Source organism: Canis lupus, chromosome 35 (assembly GCF_011100685.1).
Source record: "Canis lupus familiaris isolate Mischka breed German Shepherd chromosome 35, alternate assembly UU_Cfam_GSD_1.0, whole genome shotgun sequence".
Classification (NCBI taxonomy): Eukaryota; Metazoa; Chordata; class Mammalia; order Carnivora; family Canidae; genus Canis; species Canis lupus.
In genome coordinates this window covers 17,089,332-17,108,497 of record NC_049256.1, presented here as the reverse complement: position 1 = coordinate 17,108,497, position 19,166 = coordinate 17,089,332, and the positions used below count along the sequence as shown (strand labels likewise).

The window sequence follows — 19,166 nt, the reverse complement described above, 5'->3', positions numbered from 1 at the left end:
TGTTTAACTTACGTGATTTTATTCAGTTCCATGATTGAATTTCAGTGACCTCCTCTGGCAGTTGCTTCACTGAGGACCAAAGTGCCTTCTGCATCTCCCCAGAACCTCGTGTGGGGCTGGGCAACACAGTTGGGGTTCTAATTGTTTTAGGTGGAGCTGGGAGCCAGTGGCACTGCCTTCACTCTGTGCTGATTGCTGCTTCCCCCTAACCCCTCCAGTCCACCTTGACTTCGGCCTGCTGTGTAAATGGCCTGGGGCAGTTGTACCATATTCAGATCACACGTGCTCATGGAGTGCTCCAGCTTATAGGGCTTCAAGGATGGTTTGGGTCCACTGTGTACATTTTACAGAGAGAAGACGCCTAGTGGCAGGTCATGAGGTTTCCAAAATTCTAGCGGGGCCGAGATTAGATCTAATTCAGTAGACCCTTTGGCACTGCCTCCCCTCCCCCTCCCTTATTTACACTGGGGTCCTTGTAGGGTGATTTCTTAGGTATGTATTTGTGCAGAATCTGGAAATGACTAAGCCTGTGTGTGTGGCTTTGAGACTTGGTGGCAAGATCACCGAGAAGCTTTGGATGCCTTCAGCTCTACCGTAGGGGGACGATGCCCTTGGTGCCATGCGTGGATTCAGGCAGCTGTCTGCCCGCACGCCCTTGTGTGGGGTGCCCTCAGGAGGCTCCCCGTCAGGAATCATTTAACCCAGGTGTGGAGTCACACTGCTCTGAGCCTTCAAAGAAAAAGTAAAAAGTACAGAAATGACCTGCCTGAGTGTGAGAAGCACTTCTCGCTGGTAAGAGTTTCAAGTGCGAGAGAAAGAGACGTGTTGAAAGGACATTTACTTTCATCAGCTTAGAGCATCTGCTTTTTATTCTTTAAAAGGAAGCAACACCTCAAATTACAGCAGTCCCTCGGCAAGCAAGCACTTGAGATTTTGATCTCTGCAGATTCTTCGAGGGAGTGTCTCACAGAGCTTTTAGGCGGGATCTGTAGCTCTTGACAGAGGCGGTAGGATGAGTTTTTGTGGGGAAGGGGAGTGGGCAGGGAAGACACAGTCCTCTGTGAAACAGCGCACGAGCCATTTCTCTCCTGCCTGGGTGGAAGTGGAAACCGTGCTCAGCAGACCCTAGAGACCAAATTAAAATAGATAAGAAATGAACACTAAACACCATGTTTTAAAAAAAATTTTTTAGGTTTTTTTTTTAAGATTTTATTTATTCATGAAGACACACAGAGAGAGGCAGAGACATAGGCAGAGGGAGAAGCAGGCTCCCTGTGGGGAGCCCAATGCGGAACTCGATCCTGGGACCCCAAGCAGATGCTCAACCACTGAGCCACCCAGGTGCCCCCCTCTTTTTTTCGTTTTTAATGCAGTGCCCACTTCAGAGCATTCCTGCAGTGTGGGCCACATCACAGGTTCCCCTCTTTTATGTGGATGTTCTTTTTTTACTGTACTAAAAATACACAGCGTAAAACTTGCCATGTTAATAAGCATCTTTAAGTGGGGTTCCATGACACTAAGTCCATTCACAGTGATGTATGCCACGACTGTCCTAGAGCGGCAGTGTTTTAGGTTAGGTGTGAGTTTCCCTCAAATCAGTGCCCTGGGAAGCGGGGAAGCGTCACACTGACCCCACAGCCCGGCGCAGCACCTGTTAGAATGCAGATGGTGGTGTCCCACGTCCCGGTTCTTGTCCATGTGACTTTGTGCAGACCTAGTGGCAGCACGGTTCGTGGAGGTTGTGAGGTGGATTTCAGAGTTGCAGGGGAGGTTAAAGACCCTTCGCTCCATTCCCCCCTTTTCCAGATTGAGAGATGACTAGCCGGGAGGGACAGCGGCTTGCGGAGCTGGGTCCCGTCCAGGTGCTCCATCCCCCGAGACCGATGCCCTGCGCTCGTCGGTCTTTACTTTCAAAATGTATTATAAAAAATTCATTGGTGGTTTATTTTTAGGGTAAATCTCTCTCCCTTTCTTTCTTTGTGTGGTTTCTGTGTCTGGATTTTTTTAAATGGCGTCTTCAAACAGGAATTTGCCTTAAACAAGAAGATCACAGCCTTGTTAATTACATGTGACCCAGACGCCGACAGGCGACCTTCGGGGCGGTCCTGCCCGTGTCCCGATGCCACTGCCCCCAGGATCTCCCTGCCTTTCCCCCCCTCCCCCATTCGTTTTGCTGATTGTAGTACAACCAAGGTTTAAAGGTGATCTCTGTTTTCTCAAGTTGGGGTTCTCTCCGGTTGCTTGTCCTTCTTGAGAGCCGTTTCCCACTTGGGAAAATGAGGCAGAAACGCGGGGCAGCGGAGCCCGGCAGCTACAAACAGTGTGTCTGCTCTGCCCGTTTCGTGCCCTCGGGGCTGGGGCTGCCCTGCCCATTCGGTCTCTGCAGCCTGTGCAGCCTGTGCAGCCTCTCTGTGCCCATCTGCGAGCAGAGCACTTGTCACCTCCTCCTGCCCACATTGGAGGTCTGTGGGAGGTGGTCAGGGGGGAGGAGGAGGGGGAGGACGGAGGAGCTGGGCTGGGTATATTGTTTGGGTCGGCCATGGCAACCGCGACAGTAAAAGGAACAGGAGTAGCCTTGTGCTTCTCTCTAAATGGCCACGATTACGCGGTTATCTGGGGACTCCTGCTCGGCACCAGACAACTCGATCTCCTGGTAAGGTTACACTTGACCCCCCACCCCCCCCACCCCACGCCGCCTCCGGCCCCCCCATCAGCCAGGAATGGCCGTGGGGAGGGAGGGGGAGAGAGTCCAGAACATGGGGAGATGTGCCCCCAGCAGAAACAGAATAACCACACAGGCAGAACAGGCGGTGTTTTCCCATCTGTACCCCAGATCCAGAGAAAGAAGGACGTTCCCACATCCTTGCCGGAGCTTAGTTCTTCAAGGATTGGGCACCTCGCTCCCAAGGGCCGGCCCAAGTTCCCAGGGTGGCTGGCAGGAAGGGGCGGCCACGGGAAAGTCGGAGAAGACCCCGGAATCGGGATCTAGGGGAGCCGATCTGCACCAGCTGCCTGCCACATGTGTTCCGTGAAACTGTAATTGAGGAAGACAGAGTAAGCTCCCATTGCTTCGTAGTCGCTTATTTTTTTGGGAGGGGGAGGGCTTAGAACAGCGTTTCTTTTCATTCAGCAGATCATTTTAGGTGTCATTCAGTTTATTTTGAGTAGTGTGTTTGTTTCATCCTGAGCAGATGAGTTTTATTTTTTAAACTCCGGACTGTGTTGCTTCCTACTGGGAAACCTTTCTTTTCTTTTTCTTTTTTTTTCTTTTTCTTTTTCTTTTTTTCTTTCTTTTCTTTTCTGTCTTTCATGTTGATGAACAAAGTCTGTGTGGTCAAGTCCTTACTTTTGAATGTGTTTCTCTTCTAAGAGGCAAAGGAAAAAAAAAAAGTTGATTCCTCTTCAAAATCACGTGAGTCTGACATTTCATTTGGGGAAGTCTAAGGAAGTTGGTGAGGTCTCGCATTAATGAAAACAAGTGCCTCTTTTTCTCCTTATCGCTTTTTAGTATCTGTCCTGCTGGCTCACCCCGTGTGGTCTGGCTTAGCTCTCTCCCTGGAAGTCACATTGTGCTTAAGAACCCTCTTACGATGACCCACAAGCAGTTCTGAGGCTGCACAGTGAGGAGCCAGGGGGATAAAACCATCGATAAACAAATGATTCAGCCCCGAAGCCCACTTGGAATGTGCCTCTGGATTCAGGGAGACCTGATTATTCTCCCTCGGCATCCTTACTCACTCCTAACCTGCAGTTCCCTTTTATTTTCACTTTTGTCATTTGAGTAGTAACGGACGGGGGAAGTAGTTACTCAGTTTGTAAAGCGTTGGGTGGTGAGGTCACAGATTCTGAGATTAGCCTGTAGCTTGTAACCGTTCAGACAGAGGACAGCAAGATTTGGCTGGGTATTTCGGAGCCGTTTCTGTTGCCCTTTTAAACACAGTGTAAACAGTGAAGAATAGAGAAGTTGCTTTCTACCTTAGAGCTGCTGAACCCTTGAACACAGCAGAGCAGCAAATACACATGAACTTCTACAGGCACATACTATGTCTTGTCTAGTGGGGAACTGAGCATTGCACAGAAGAAAACAAAAAAGGAGACTTTTTTTTTTTCTGGAAGTCAAGATCAGGTATTAATTTCTGGACAGACCTTGGTTGCACGAGTGAGATTAAAAAAAATCCTCTCTGGTTAGATTTTCTTGGCATATTGGAGCTTGTCTGCCTTTCAAAAAAATGAGCTTAGTTGAAAAAGAAAGCAGCATTGAACACTGTATTTCATTTTATTGAATTGGAAGGACAGTCATAGAATCAGAATTTTAGAGTTGGTGGAAGGTCTTTAAATCTTACCGAATGTTCTAATTTTACAGAGAGAAATCCGAGGCGTAGTGACGTTAAGTGACCAGCCCTACAACACACAGCTCGTTTGTATAAGGGCTGAGGCTGAAAAAACAGCTCTCCAGAGATTCCTAGCTCAGTGTTTTTTCTTCTTTGGGCATAACATTTTAGCTTCAGTTGGGATCTTTTTCTATTATTGGGATTAACTTCAAATTGGCTTAGTTTTGAAAATTTATAGTTTCAATGTAATTTGTTCTCATCTTTCAAGAAGAATGAGAAAAAAACAACTTTCCTCCATGAAATCTCATTACCATACAGCATGACCGTGTATGTACATATGTCACACAATCTTTAATGCCCATCAGTGTGCTTTGACTACCTAGAAGTTTCAACCCTATTTAGAAAAAGGTTTATTTGTTAAAGAAAAGCCCAGCATTGTGTTCAGTGTGAATGAAGAAAAGAAAATGCCCCCTCCAAGGTCTTGGGAGGCAGAGTGGAGAGGTAGAGAGGGGCTGGTCCTGTGCAGCTCAGACACATTCTTGTTCTCCCTCATGGGTTGCTCAAGTTATGTATCCACGAAGCCCTTTCTTCAGTGCAAGTCACTAATGACCGAGTGATGTGTTTAGATTTGGAGTTTCCAGGTGCTGTTCAAATAAAGGATGGACACTGTCTATTTGCAATGCAGGTGAAAAGTTAATCACTCCCAGTGGAAATGGTCCCCCCCCCCTTTTTTTGCCTTTATTAATCTCTGTGACAGTATCTCTTTGTGTGTCCTGGGAAGAGATGATAGGAATGGGCAAACACTCTCCTGGTATTCTTAGCCATAGGGAGGCACGGAGGAGGGTGAGGTGTGTCTCCAGGACTGGCAGTAGATACTCGGGAAGGGATCTCCTTGTATCCCCCTTGGGCAGGGCTCCCCAGGGCCTAGTGGGTCTCCTTCTCCTAGTAGGTGGGGTGCAGGAGCACTGTGGCTTTTGCTTGGTGAGAACAGTACCCATTGCCTATAAGGACTCGATTATTTATTTGTCCTTAGTGTTGTGAAGAGACCGATTTTATTATTGTTTCATCCCCGTTTGGCTTTGTTAGGAGTATATTAGAAAGTCAGAAGGCAGAAATGTTTGGTCCCTTTTGGAAAGGCAGGTTGGTCATTTACTTACTATGGGCACTCTATTTAGGAAACTTTATACCGCATTTTACGATAATGTCTTCCTGAAAATGTTGAGGTGGCTTTTTTTTCTTCCGTGAGTAAATTGAAAACATTTGAGGATTAAGCCTAGTGGGAGGTTAGCCTCCTTTATGAGAGATTTGGGGAGTTGGGGACAGCTATGGGGAAAAATAACACAGAAAGAAGGGGTTTAAGAGAAAGAGGGAAAATTAGGCTTAGCTCTTCAGAGACCACAAAAAAATCGAAAAAAAAAATTAAGTGCAAAGGAACAAGAAAAGAGTGGAGTAAATGCTGTTAAACAACAATATTCTAAATATTAGTGTTGCAATAACTGGGATCTGAGGAGAATGGAAGGCCGGGAGGGGTCTTAAGGAAGTCCAAGGGGGAGATTATAGCAGTTGGTGACGTCCTTGTACTTCAAATTATTTTGTCCTTTATACTTGACAGCCAGAGCTCTGACCAGGAGGTTAGAAAGTCAATTTCTTTCATTCAAATGTTCCTCTGCACAAAAGAATATAAAACTGTCATTCTTTGAAGTTCCTTAATGATTATTCACTTTTGTTTCGTATTAAATATTTAATTTTGTATACTCCTGGAATTAACTGCTTTCAGATAGTATGTTTTAGTCAGCATATTTAAAGGCATCAAGTGCTGACATTATTAGAAGGAAGAAAAAAAGAAACCTCAACATTTTCAGGAAGAAGTTATCGTAAAACGCCGTAAACAGTTTCCTAAATAGAGTGTGGGAGGGCGAACATTAATTTATCCTTTTTCTTGGAGATTTATTGTCATTTTTCTGAAGTGATTACACTGATAGAGGACAGTTATGACGCCCCAGAAGCTTGTAATTCTTCTTGATGTCGTGGCCTCTGTCTCATTCACTTTTCTTGGCTGCCATGTCTTACAGCTCCTCTTCTTTGCCTTGGTGTCATCTGTTGTAAACTTAAGGGAAACCAGATAACCAAGCTTATAAAAATCACTAGTCTGAATTGTCTACCTTAATCCAAACCCCTTGCCATCCCCACCTGCCAGCTTGGCCAAGGCAGTCATGGCCATGTTCTGGGTGGTGGAGGCTGAGCCAGCCAAAGAGGACTGTACCAGGCAAAATAGGATGTTAATCTATAAAGTAAGGGGCTGCCTATGTGCATGCCATTTTTAATTTAATGACAGCCCAAATGGGTACTGGATAAAAGTAATAAAAATAAATAAGGTCCCTTCTCTGCTTCAACCAGTCATGGTTCTAGATGAATCTATAATAAGACATTTGTATAGGACTTCAGTGTTTACTATAACAAGGAAGAACGGGAGACCTGTTTGCTGTCAACCAGGAGCTTCAGGGGCCATCTCATTCCCTCACGGGCTGTCCCACGTGCCTGGCTGGCATTGTCCAAGTACTTGGGTAGGAACTCCTGGGAACAGAGAAATCCATGCTCGTGGCCGCTCTCTTCAGCTCTGTTATTCCAGGAAGCAGAGGAGAGGTGGCAATCTGAATAGCATGGCTTTGTTGGCTCTACCACTCTTGCTTCTTGTCAGCTTCTTTCAGCTGAGAGGGGAAGAGATGGGGGACTTGATGCATCCACCAACACACGCACTGGCCTCATCACATGACTAAGAAGACCAAGTGATAAATTATGCTCTGTATGTGTGTGAGAGAGAAACATTTCCCCCCAAAGGAGAAGCAGTGATCTATAAATTGATTCTTTTTGGAAAGATTATAAACCGACCTTTGGAACTCTGAGTATTTCTTTCATAGAAACCGTGTGTGCTATCCCTGGATCCCATGAAAGCCTACCAAGTCCCATAATGTCCTTACAACCCTGCCTGTTGTAGTCTCCCATGGACCCTTGGTGCCAAAGACCCTTCAGCTGGTCTGGCCCATGGTTATGAGGAATGGCACCATGGCCTACAGAGGAACAGTGAAAAATGTGTACAGGCAGGCTGTTATTTAACTGGTAAAATGAGCGAGGCTAGCAGAGGGCCAGATGGGAAGTGAAATCACTTACTGAAGTGGTTCCCGAGGACCCAAATAAATCTGAACAAAAGGGAAGTTTAAGGTTAGGAGTTTTAAGAGTTCTTCCACTGGAGGAAGAACATGCTAACATCAAGATGGCCTGAAAATAGAACAAACTGGTTGATGAGGTAATGAAACCTGTGTCACCTAAGATGTTTGGGCAGAGGTGGGAGGCCACTCTCCTGAGGAATTCTCCAGAAAGGAGCCATATATTGGATGGAGTGTAATAGTATACAACCAGTCCTTTTTCTCCCAACACCGAAATACGACATTTAAGGCTCACATTTGCAAAAAATTTAAAAATAAAAAATAAATCATAAATAAATAAATAAATAAGACTCACATGTGCATCTTAGTTTTTAATTGGAAAATATAATGTTAACTTCATTGAAATAATTTTAACAAGGGCAAAAAGCCATAATTTAACAACTCCAATAAGTATAACTTGATTTTTGTATTAAGTTCCTCATTAGCCTACACCTAATTTCTTTAAAACAAGGAGCAACGCTTAACTAGCAAACAAAATGTTATTTCCCACTCTAAAGAGCATAATGTTCACCATTAGTGATCTGTTTTTACACTTCCGAGCACTGATAATATACATATATAGTGGTATATGTACGTTATTCCTTGTTCAAGTGTCTAAACTCATTATTAGCAAAACAAAAGTTCTACTTGAAACATGTAGGGATCTTACATAGTTTAAATTTTTCATCGTTTCAAGATTTTGACATTAATATTTCTGCACATTAGTGGTCCTTGAGGATTATGTAGGGCAAGGTTCTTTTGACTTGTATAATTAGTGTGCTGGATTCCCAGTTTTTCCTACCCCTGAGTGGGCTGTGTTTTACAGTAAACTCTGATAAAGGGTGTTTGGAGGTGGAATGGTGAGGAGAAGCTTCCAGTTAGCAGAGAGAACCTGTGACTTTCTGTCTGTGCTTTTCCTAGGTCACCAGTTTTCAAAGAATCTGAGTATAATTAAATACACGTTATAATAAACGAGGCTGAATATAATTTAATCTTTCCCTGAAGGTACTTTGGAGTCTTGGAGTGCTTTGGGGTCATGATGAACATCAATTACCTTCTCACAGTGGGTGTGCAGAAGGAGGCAGATAATAGAGTTCCATCTGATTGAGTCCTGGCTGACCAGACATTTGTTCTGTTATCCCAAGGAGTGTGGTGTCAAGACTTTGGAACTGTTGCTTAATGTTAAATTCGCAGGCAGGAGAGAATGTGATAAGGATGATCTTTTTGGTTTTGAGAGGTTGAAAATTGATGATAATCATTCCCACGGACCATGGTAGTATAGATAGAGCGTGCTTGAGTGTCGAAAGCTGTCTCACCTAACTTGTCATCTGTTATTTGATTCTTTTTGTTTTTAAGATTTATTTATTTATTTGAGAGAGAGAGAGAGAGAGGCGGCAAGAAGGGGAGAGGCAGAGGGAGAGACAGACTCCGTGCAGAATGAGGAGCCCAACTTGGAGCTTCAAGCAGACTCTGCACAGAATGCGGAGCCCAACTCGGGGCTCGATCTCACAACCCTGAGATCATGACCTGAGCTGAAACCAAGAGTTGGACATTTACCCCACCCAGGCACTCCCATTATTTGATTCTTACGACAATCCCAAGAAGGAAGCGTGGCAGCTGGCATCCCATTTTTACAGATGCAGATGGACCTCAGAAAGCTTAAGTGAGTTGGCTAAGATCACATAGTACATAGATGGCCAAGGCCGCTTGACTCCAGAATTCAATGTTTTTGTTAGCATTCCAGAGGATACTCAACATTTGCATACCGTAATATTTTTGAGTGCTTACTGTGTTCTCTGTGGCATGTTTATCAGCTCATGCAATCTCCCCAAAAGCCGTGTGAGTAGGTAGATATTGGTTCTCTGAGTACTGTTGTGATTCTGATGTTTAGAGAGGAGGACCCCGAGGCACGGTGAGAGGCTAGAGCATGCAGCTAGTGAGTGGTGGAGCTGAGATTTGAACCCAGGAGCTTGGGCTGTGTGGCTAAGGCTCTCTCCTCCATGTCATACTGCTACTCAGTGTGTAGATTCGCCAGTGTGAGGTCAATCAGGAGACAGGTCTGTGGGAATCTGTAAAGACCTCTGCCTGTATGTTGGGTTTTGGGCCCAGATCTGCCATTTTGAGATTTACTGCTCTTCAGTTTCTTCATCTGTAAAACAAAGAGATAGAACACCTAAATTCTTTCTAAGAATGAGATGAGGTACATGTAAAGCACCTAACACAGTGCTTATTCTGTAACCTTTATTTTTGAAAATAGTTTCTATTATCATTTATTCACAATGGCCAAAACCAGATTAAAAGTTTTAAAGAAGCTATCACATTTGTTCCCCCTTGTGTGAATGTGTGTGTATTAATGGCATGTGTTGTTTTTCTTGAGTCTTTTTTTTTTAAAGATTTCATTTATTTATTCATGAGAGACACAAAGAGAGAGAGAGAGAGAGAGAGAGAGAGAGAGAGAGGCAGAGGGAGAAGAGGCTCCATGCAGGGAGCCTGATGTGGGACTCGATCCCAGGTCTCTAGGATCACACCCTGGGCTGAAGGCAGGCGCTAAACCGCTGAGCCACCTGGGCTGCCCTGAGCCAGCCAGGCTGCCCCTTGAGTCTTGAAAGTAGGCAAATCTGATCATTATATTTGTTGACACTATTATACCCAGCTGCACTTGTCTACACTTACAACTTCATATCATGAGAGAGCTAGCAAGTTGTCTAGGAACCCAAAGTGATCATCCAAATGACTCGTTATATAGTTTCTTTGGGACTGTGATAAAGTAGAATTTTGAACTTAAAAGCATAAGGAGCAATGTCGATGCCCGGGGTTGCCAGCAGACACTTCTGTAAACTACATGTCACTTCTATAAACTACATAGGGCTCATGAGAAGATACTCAATGGCTGCTTTTATTCCGTCTGAACACATAGCACCTAAAGCTGCCATTTGTCCTCCATTCCAACCACATTTGCTTGGCTTTTACCTCTTTGTTCAAAGTGTCTTCTCAATGACCATTTACCACCCTTTACAGTGCTTTCTTGACCATGTGCTTCAGGCTGGAAGCTCCTGCTAACACAGGAACTTTATTGGTTTAACTGTGGTACCTACTTAATAGATGTAACTGGTGGCAATTGCTTTGTAGATGCTTTACGCTTTTAACATACCTCATTTTTTAATAAATACAATCCCTCCCCACCTTATTTTATTTTTTTGCAGGTTTTTTTATTTATAAATTTATTTTTTATTGGTGTTCAATTTGCCAACATATAGAATAACACCCAGTGCTCATCCCATCAAGTGCCCCCCTCAGTGCCCGTCACCCAGTCATCCCCTCCCCTTCCACCACCCCTTCCAGCACCCCTAGTTCGTTTCCCAGAGTTAGGAGTCTCTCATGTTCTGTCTCCCTTTCTGATATTTCCCACTCATTTTTTTCTCCTTTCCCCTTTATTCCCTTACACTATTTTTTATATTCCCCAAATGAATGAGACCATATAATGTTTGTCCCTCTCCGATTGACTTATTTCCTCAGCATAATACCCTCCAGTTCCATCCACGTTGAAGCAAATGGTGGGTATTTGTCGTTTCTAATGGCTGAGGAATATTCCATTGTGTACATAAACCACATCTTCTTTATCCATTCATCTTTCGATGGACACTGAGGCTCCTTCCACAGTTTGGCTATTGTGGACATTGCTGCTAGAAACATCGCCTCCCCACCTTTTTAAAAAAGATTTATTTATTTGAGAGAGAGAGAGCGGGAGCACACACAAGCGTGGGGAGGAGCAGAGGGAAAAGGGAGGGAGAAAGAATCCTTACGCAGACTCCCTACTGGGCACGGACCCCTAAGCGGGGCTCAACCTCATGACCTTGAGATCATTACCTGAGCTGAAATCAAGAGTTGGCTGCTTACCCAAGTGAGTCACCCAGGCGCCCCTTAACATTCTTTTAAATTTTAAATAGGCTTTTTTTTTTTCATTTTTTCCTACCATGCATGATAGCACTACGTCGGCACTTCCAAACTATGTGTCTTTCTTCTTCTTGCCTCGTGGTAGTTTACATTCATTCTTTCAGTGAATTTTATAGAGCACCCACTTTGTGCCCTGTACTTTCTAGGTTTAGGGACTCTAATAATGAGCAAGACAGACGGGGTTCCTGCCCTCAGGGAGCTTTGCCACTCTGCCTGCTGATGCCCATGATGAAAAGAGCCGATAATGTAACCCGTCCAGGGAAATTCCTCATGGACATCACCCTCATCACTACACATGGAGTGTGCATCACATTATGTCACCACTCATTCGTAGGTGCAGGTGGTGTTTGCAAATAATAAAGAAGGTTGCAGTTTGAGTCTTTTTGCCTCCTCTCTGATCTCCTCTTATTCTTTTGTCTTATTCTCAGTTTTCAGAGCTGAGTCATTATTTCCTAGATCTTTCCTAACATGTAATTGGGTGACCCAAGGGCAGGAGGCATGGGTGGCTCGAACTGAGCCATCTGCAAAGGGACCAGCTGGGAAAGAGGATGCCACACTGTGTAGCCCAGTCAGACTTGAGACAGCTCTAACTAAATTCATGTTGCGTTCAATCTGTCTGGACAAGCCACTCTCTCTGTACCTCCATTTTCTCATTATTCGGAAAAGGAGTTGAAACAGAAGGCTTTTCTGAGGTCCCTGCCAATGCTGCAGTTCTGTGATTCACATGTTCCTGAAAAGTTGTGTGTGCTTATTTCAATAAATGGAAATATATTTTCCAATGAGCCTGGAAATCTATTTTCCAATTATCCTCTCCCCTGGTTTATAACTTATCATCAATGTATTGTGGCTTCTAACACTGTTGCTGCTCTAAGCCCATCAATAGGTTAATTACCTGTGAAGAATGAGGAACGGCTGGAAAGCTGTAAAATGTTGAAGAGAACTTTGGAGCTAATCTCTTTGGTAATGTGAATAAATAAATGTCCTTCACGTGTCTAGTTTCCAGGAGGAGGCATAGCGGTACTGGGCTATGGGCACTGGACAAAGTCAAGTAGCTGATAGAGTGGAGTATTACAGATCATGGTCAAGCTTATCAGGATTGTTCTCCTCCTCCTAGAGGTTATTCAGTTGGAGTGCAAATAATACTTTAAACAAACAAACAAACAAACAAACAAACAAAAAAAACCAGCCGGGTTCTTCCATGTTTTGGTAGGAATCCAGAATACTTACCATTTTGGTTTGTTTCATCTCGCTCTCCTGGAATGGGTAAAAACCCCAAATGAGAAAACATGAGAAATTTGTTTAAAATTTTTTTTAATTGCCAACAAAGTTCACCTCCTTTTCCATTCTTTTCCATCTGGAATAGAACAGCTCCAGGCCCTAAACTTGCTTTCCTATGACTTCAGCAGACCTCATGCATTGCAATCCCATAGCACTGCCTGACTCACAGGCTCTGTCCTGAAGAAAAAGTATTGTCTCCATTTGCCTGGTGGTTATGCCAGGCAGGAAATCCCCTCTGCGTAGAGGGAAGGTACTATGTTTCAACACAAACATGCACACACACACATATACACACACTTATCACTATGCACATCTATTCCCACGTTTCCTTTCAGCAAAGCACCTCGGAAAAAGAGAAAGCTGTCTAACCAGCTTTCTGGTGGTTGTTGGGGATATCATTAGTGGGAATCTCAAGATACTCGATTTAATTTTATGAAGTAGTTTATTGGTAGTTTTGGTAGGTAGCCGCATTTGTCACTGAGAAGGAGGAAAGCAGATTGAATGTCACCAAGAATATTTTGTGGAAAGCAGACATATAAGGATTTCCCTCTTTTCCCCATTACCCTTGTATTTTTGGTTTGCCATATTACGTTGAGTCCAGCTGGCGACATTCCATCCAAGAGGATGTTACAACTTATGAAAAATTACTCAGCCTTCGGTGTTAAGCAGTACTTCACAATTTCAGAATTTTGTTGGCATTCTATGGAGGAGGCCAAAGTTAGGGGGTTTACCTGTCATTGATAAAGAGGTCCTCAGCCAGGGAAGCCTCGGGCTGTTAACTTGGTATTCGTGTACCAACTTGCCTCTGGAAATCAACTTAGAACCTTGTCTCCACTTATTCTGTCTGTGACTTCAGAGCTGTTCCACGAATTCTTTATTTACTTGGCAGCAAGCATGTGTTTCTCAAGTTATAGGGAGGGATGAACTCCCCAAGAGACAGACATTATGTTAGCCCCCTACCCTCTTTTAACAAGAAGACTTTTTCAGTAAAGCCATTAAGTTATATGTCTCGTTGTCATGGAAATTCATCATTTTTTTTCTTCCTATCTTGATACTTTCTACTTTAGGCAACCACTCTGATATAGTATACATAAATCTCCAGGAGCTTGAAAATGAACCGAACAGCTAATGTTATTAGAAAATTCTCAAGTCAGTGATACAGGAACCCAGTGACACGTAATCCACAAGAGGTCCCTCAGTGAACTGAGTTTTCAAGGGAATGTCACACACCCCTGCGATAGAAGCATGATGGTGTTGGAAGTGGCCACATAGGAAAATATAGTTTCTTTATGCCTTGTATTTTGTTTGGGGAGGATTTCTGGCAGAGAATTATTATTTTGTCTCCTGGTTGCTATGGCAATACTGATTAACAGAGTTTTGGTGACCTCTGTAAGTACCAAATAAAGTTTCATATGATGAAGGCATGAAAATATCAAGGAAATCATGTGTGTCCCAAATACAAATATCTAGATTAAATTTGTATGCATCTTTGTCTTCATTCCTCATATTGTTTGTTTTCCTGTGTGTGTTTCTTCTTTTATTCTTTGCTGCTTGAGGAAAAATGCTGATTCATAGTGTCATTGTCTTTTGTTTTCCCAGGGAAATTCTGGGTCTGTTTCTAAGTTCATTTTTCTACAGCCCAGAGTTTAATCTCTCTAGATAAATCTTTATTTTTTTCCCTCTTACAGACACAAGGCATTTTGCTTTGTTTATGTTAATAAATGTCAGGCTAGTCCCAAAGAATCAGAAGAAATGCCAGTCATTTCCTAGGGCTCCATGAGCATGCTTTTTTTTTTCCTGTTTCTTAATATATTGAACTCTTTGGAGTTTACATTTTAGGTGTATGAAGGTGATATTAGGAGATTCTAAGATTTTACTGTTAGTATCTAGAAGCTCTTGTCAGCACTGATCTAGAACACATGTATCGGTAGACTCTAGTGGAAAATTTTCTCATCCCAGAAGTTTAAAAGGTTTAAATTTTGGAAAAGAAGAAGTTTTTCAGATATATTATATATATTTTGCTACAGGGAGGTGAGTGGTACTTTCAACTGAACATTTCTCCTACACTAGCCAGCAGACAGCTTGGCTTCCTGGTTGTAATTACATGCCATTGGCTTGGTGGTTATTATTTTAGAAACTGAGTTCATCATGGACTCCCCAAGCATGTGGAGTAGCACACCCTGATTGTTCACATTAAGATTGTAATTCCATCCAAGGTTTATAGTGTCATTGTAGAAACTAGATGGAATTACAGCCCTGTGCACATTTTGGAAGACTGCATTATTTATTGAAATACTTTATAAAGTTAAATAATTTTGTAAATATCCTAAAAGTACTTAGGACTTAGAAACATAATCTTGGCCACATAGAAGGTTCTCAGTAAATATTTGTTGTTTATTTGGTTGACTTTGTTTACATCTTTAAATAAATTATGTTTAAAAAAAAGTCTGGAGAGGCTGTACTTGTATTTGTAGGACTTAGAAAAAAATCTTGCCTTAAAATGCTTGTAAGGTCTCCTGCTTGTTAATTGATGGAAAAATTGGCTCCACGTATGAATATATTATTTAATCTTTTCTGTTTCTAGCCTAGAGTGTAAAATTGAGTGGTTCTAGTGGCTAAGGATCTTCATTTCAGAGAAGTTCACTTGTCCTAAGTAATTCATTTTACATAAACATCTCTTTTCTGCATTATGCTTATAAACCTGTGTGTCTCATGCCTTTGAGGTGGACCCCTACGAAGTAAATAATTACACAACCAGAAACTTTGGCTGTCTGTTGGAATATTGGATGGATGCCTTCTTACTGGTCTTAATTAGGGCAGGAACTGTTAAGATAATTCACTAATTCATGGTGTGTTACCAGATTTGAATGGCCTCTGTTTTTCATGCCTCTGGACATACTACCTCAGAAAAGCATAAGATTGGAAGTCCACAAAGATACATCATATATATCAGAGTCTGATATGGTTATTTTTAAAATTTAATTTATTTTATTTTTTTTAAAGTAGACTCCATGCTCAGTGTGGAGCCCAACACAGGGCTTGAACTCACAACCCTGAGATCAAGACCTGAGCTGAGATCAAGAGTTGGGCTTGTAACCAGCTGAGCTGCCCAGGCACCCTTGATATGATTTTTAAATTGCAGACTCTGTGTTATATGTTTTGGGATGACTATATGTACTCTGGGTAACAAATTATTAGTGAAACTGTTCTTTCCTGTACCATCATGCCCTGCAAGATCATAGTATTAAAAAGCTAAAAGTCAACAAATTTTGAGTAGTTTTCTTAATTTGTCATTTTGGGAATTTGCATGCATGTATGGAAGATTCTTCAAAGATAAAAAAATTATCAATTAAGGAAATTCTATATTATGATATTCTTTTAATTATCAGAAATATTTAAAATTTATATAAAATTATATCAATAATCCAATACTTATGAATGTGTTTATTCTGGGAAGCATTCCATTTTTAAGAGTTTGTATGTAGAACAGAGATAACAAATAGGTAGAGCTAAAGTCAATTCTTTCCGCTTTTAAAGAATTTATTGAAAAAGAAGATAACCTTTACCTTGTGAAATTATCTTTCTGTTTAAGGGTTTAATAACACTTGGCGAATGTTTTAGCTTTTAATGGTTTAAAGGTTGAACAATGACCGGTCCCTCTATCTCCTGTTTTATTTTGATATAAATTCTAACCTTTTTATCACCTGTAAACATTTTATGTTAGCTATATAAATTAGACTCAGATTTAGCTAAATATAACTCCTTGCTACATACACCCTACAATGAACAAAAAGCAGTATTTTCTTCTTCAGCTCCTCACAGGGAGTACTGCTGGATTTTATATAAGAAGTTGACTTTAAAAGTGGTGGTTTTTTTGTGTGTGGTATGGGTGCAGCAGCGATATTGTGCATTTCTTTTCAAAAGGGTCTGTGGGTGGGGGAACTACCTATGGTGCCCTCACTAGTTACTCATTCAGTTGTTCATCCCCAGAAAAGGGGAAACCCAATATTTTGTACCCACTCATTCTGAATAACAGGGCTGGGGGATGGTGGGGTGGAGAGGCCAGTGTTGTGCAAAATGCAGTTTTATTATTTTACTATCAGTGTATATTATAGGCTAATGAACAAATGACACTAGTGATCAAAATGTTCAGTAGTGAACAAAATTTATAGCACACTTATACATTCACGGCACATAAACACTGAAAGCATTTAAGTCCTTTCCCAGGTAATAAGTGGTGCCTAGAGCCAGAAATTGAAGGGTAGTTGTGCGTTTGTGTGTGTGCATGTTATTTGGAGAGGTTAACAAATATTTAGTTTATTGGCCATTTCCTTGGTTTTCCTACAGAAAGTTTCATTGAGTGTGCTTCTCATTTGTTTTCACTGAGGCCTCTATCACCTCTAGAATATGAAGATGAATTAATGAAGAATCCATAATTTGTTTTTAGGAAACACTCCTAATATGAGAAAGGTGCCACTTGCGTGTAAGACCAAAAATTTGTAGGTTACGCAATAAATTCAAAGAAATGGAATTATATAGCCAAAGGAAGACATTATCTGTATTAGCAGAGACTCAAATGACTGAAACTTTACTTAAATACTAAACGCAGGCAAAGAGGAATGTCAGTGGTCTGGCGACATGGAAACTGTGTGGAAGTCAGGCTCTTCATTAACTGTTGTATGGCCTTTGACAAGTAACCTAACTTCTCTGGGCCTTAGGAAAAATGAGGAAGTTGGATTCTCTCAGTGGTTTTCAGATGTGACTTCAGAACCCCCACCACCACCACCGAAGTAGCTCTGGATCCCCCTCTCGGCCTCTTCCCATTCAGCCAAGAGCTTGGGGTGGAGAGGGAGGTTGAGGTCCAGGAAACTGTATTACTGCAGCTAGTAGGCATTTTCAGTTTGTAGGACCACTAAATCAAATGATCTTTAAGAACATTTCCAACTCTTAGGTTTCAATCAATCCCTAGGGGAAAAAAAAAATCATCCTTAGTCAGCAGGAAGCAATCCAATAAGGAATCGGGCCTCCACTAAAGAATATTTTCTAATGCAAGAGGGGGTATGGATTTGATCATTTCCAAGGGCTGCTACTTATTCACTGTCAGAGAAGTCTAAGGTCTTTCCAAAAGCATAGAGAGGAGAGCTGGGAAAGGTTATTTCTCTCTGCCATCTCTCCTTTGAAGACATTTGGAACAAGTGTGGAAACTCCAGGTCCTTGGAGCTGAGGGTGACCTCGGGCTGTCTCTGGGTCTTCATAGGATCAGTCATGGGCTGGGTTTGTTGACTCTGTGGTCTGTGTCACAGTCACAGACAAATGATGAAAAAAATGGCCATCTGTCATCATGCCAGACCCAGGAGGGGCGGGGAGAAGAAGTGTGGCGTGAACCATGACCCTTGCCATAGGCTCTGACAGCTCATCGGCACCCAGATGCGTAGCCTGTACCCCTGCAGCCGAGGCACAGATAGTATCTGAGGGGAAAGGGGATGAGGGGCAGGGGAAGAAAGGAAGGACTGGAGGGATCCTAAGTGGTAATACCCATGGTGGCAGCGGAGCAGTTTGCCAAGAAGAAAACTCTCTGGCACTAGATGCCAAGCATGTTTGTACTAGAATGGGGTTCAAGAATTCAAACAGAACACTGTCTGTTTTTAAGAACTCATGTGAAAGGTTTGTTTGTCCCAAGCCTAAATCCAAGAGTCTGCCCGTCATAAACATCATCAAGTAGTCCCCAGACCCGTTGACTCTAATCTCCGAAATGTGGAAGAGCAAGGGCTCAGGTCTTTGGCCCTCTGATGCGGAGCAGGAAAGCATTCTTCTGGACACTTCTGCTTTATGAATCGTAAGGTGGGCTCCACGTCAAAAGTTCCTGCAGGACAGCTGGAGGTGGAAAAGCTGAAATAACCCTAAAGGCCCTGAAGCCGAGAAACTGCTCTCTTTATCCTAATGGCCACAATTAGTTTTGGAAGGCTGTCAGTGGAGAAACTCTGGGCCGCGAATCCAGTGGGCGGCTGGGTCGGATGCGTCTGCCGTGCTGGCCCATGGGGCACCGTGTCCGTCTCACACCTTGTCTCAGTCCCAGGTGAAGAAAGCTGCATCCTGCTTGCAGCTAGACTGACACACGGACCTCTAGGTTGCACTCTGAACACACAAGGAAGTGGTTGGTTGTGTGACAAAAGGAAGGAGTCCTCTTCGGTAAATAATTTTTTTTTAATTTTTTTAATTTTTAAATTTTTATTATTATTATTTTTTTTGCAAAAGCTTAATGGAAGAAAGCAGAGGGAAGGATGCCTTTCCACTAGTGTTTTGGAAACCTGGATCTCATCAGCTTTCTGGTTGGTTTTGGCTGTCAGGGTTCCTTATGCCAGAGCCACTATGAGCCAGGTTTCTGAGGTTCCTCTTGACC

General features: G+C 42.7%; 1 protein-coding gene across 11 annotated transcripts in view; it reads left to right on the top strand.

Annotated features, from left to right (window-relative positions):
* The window catches only part of ATXN1 (ataxin 1), a 406,723-nt gene that overhangs the window by 55,242 nt on the left and 332,315 nt on the right, over window positions 1-19,166 (top strand). The window contains exon 1 of one of the 11 annotated variants that reach the window (XM_038584223.1): window positions 2,565-2,653. The exons of 9 other annotated variants lie outside the window; for them this stretch is intronic. The gene's annotated coding sequence lies outside the window, so the exon portion shown is untranslated. Of the gene's footprint in view, window positions 1-2,564; window positions 2,654-2,870; window positions 3,055-19,166 lie in introns of those variants that run through there. One more of the 11 variants, XM_038584224.1, reaches the window with a different exon arrangement.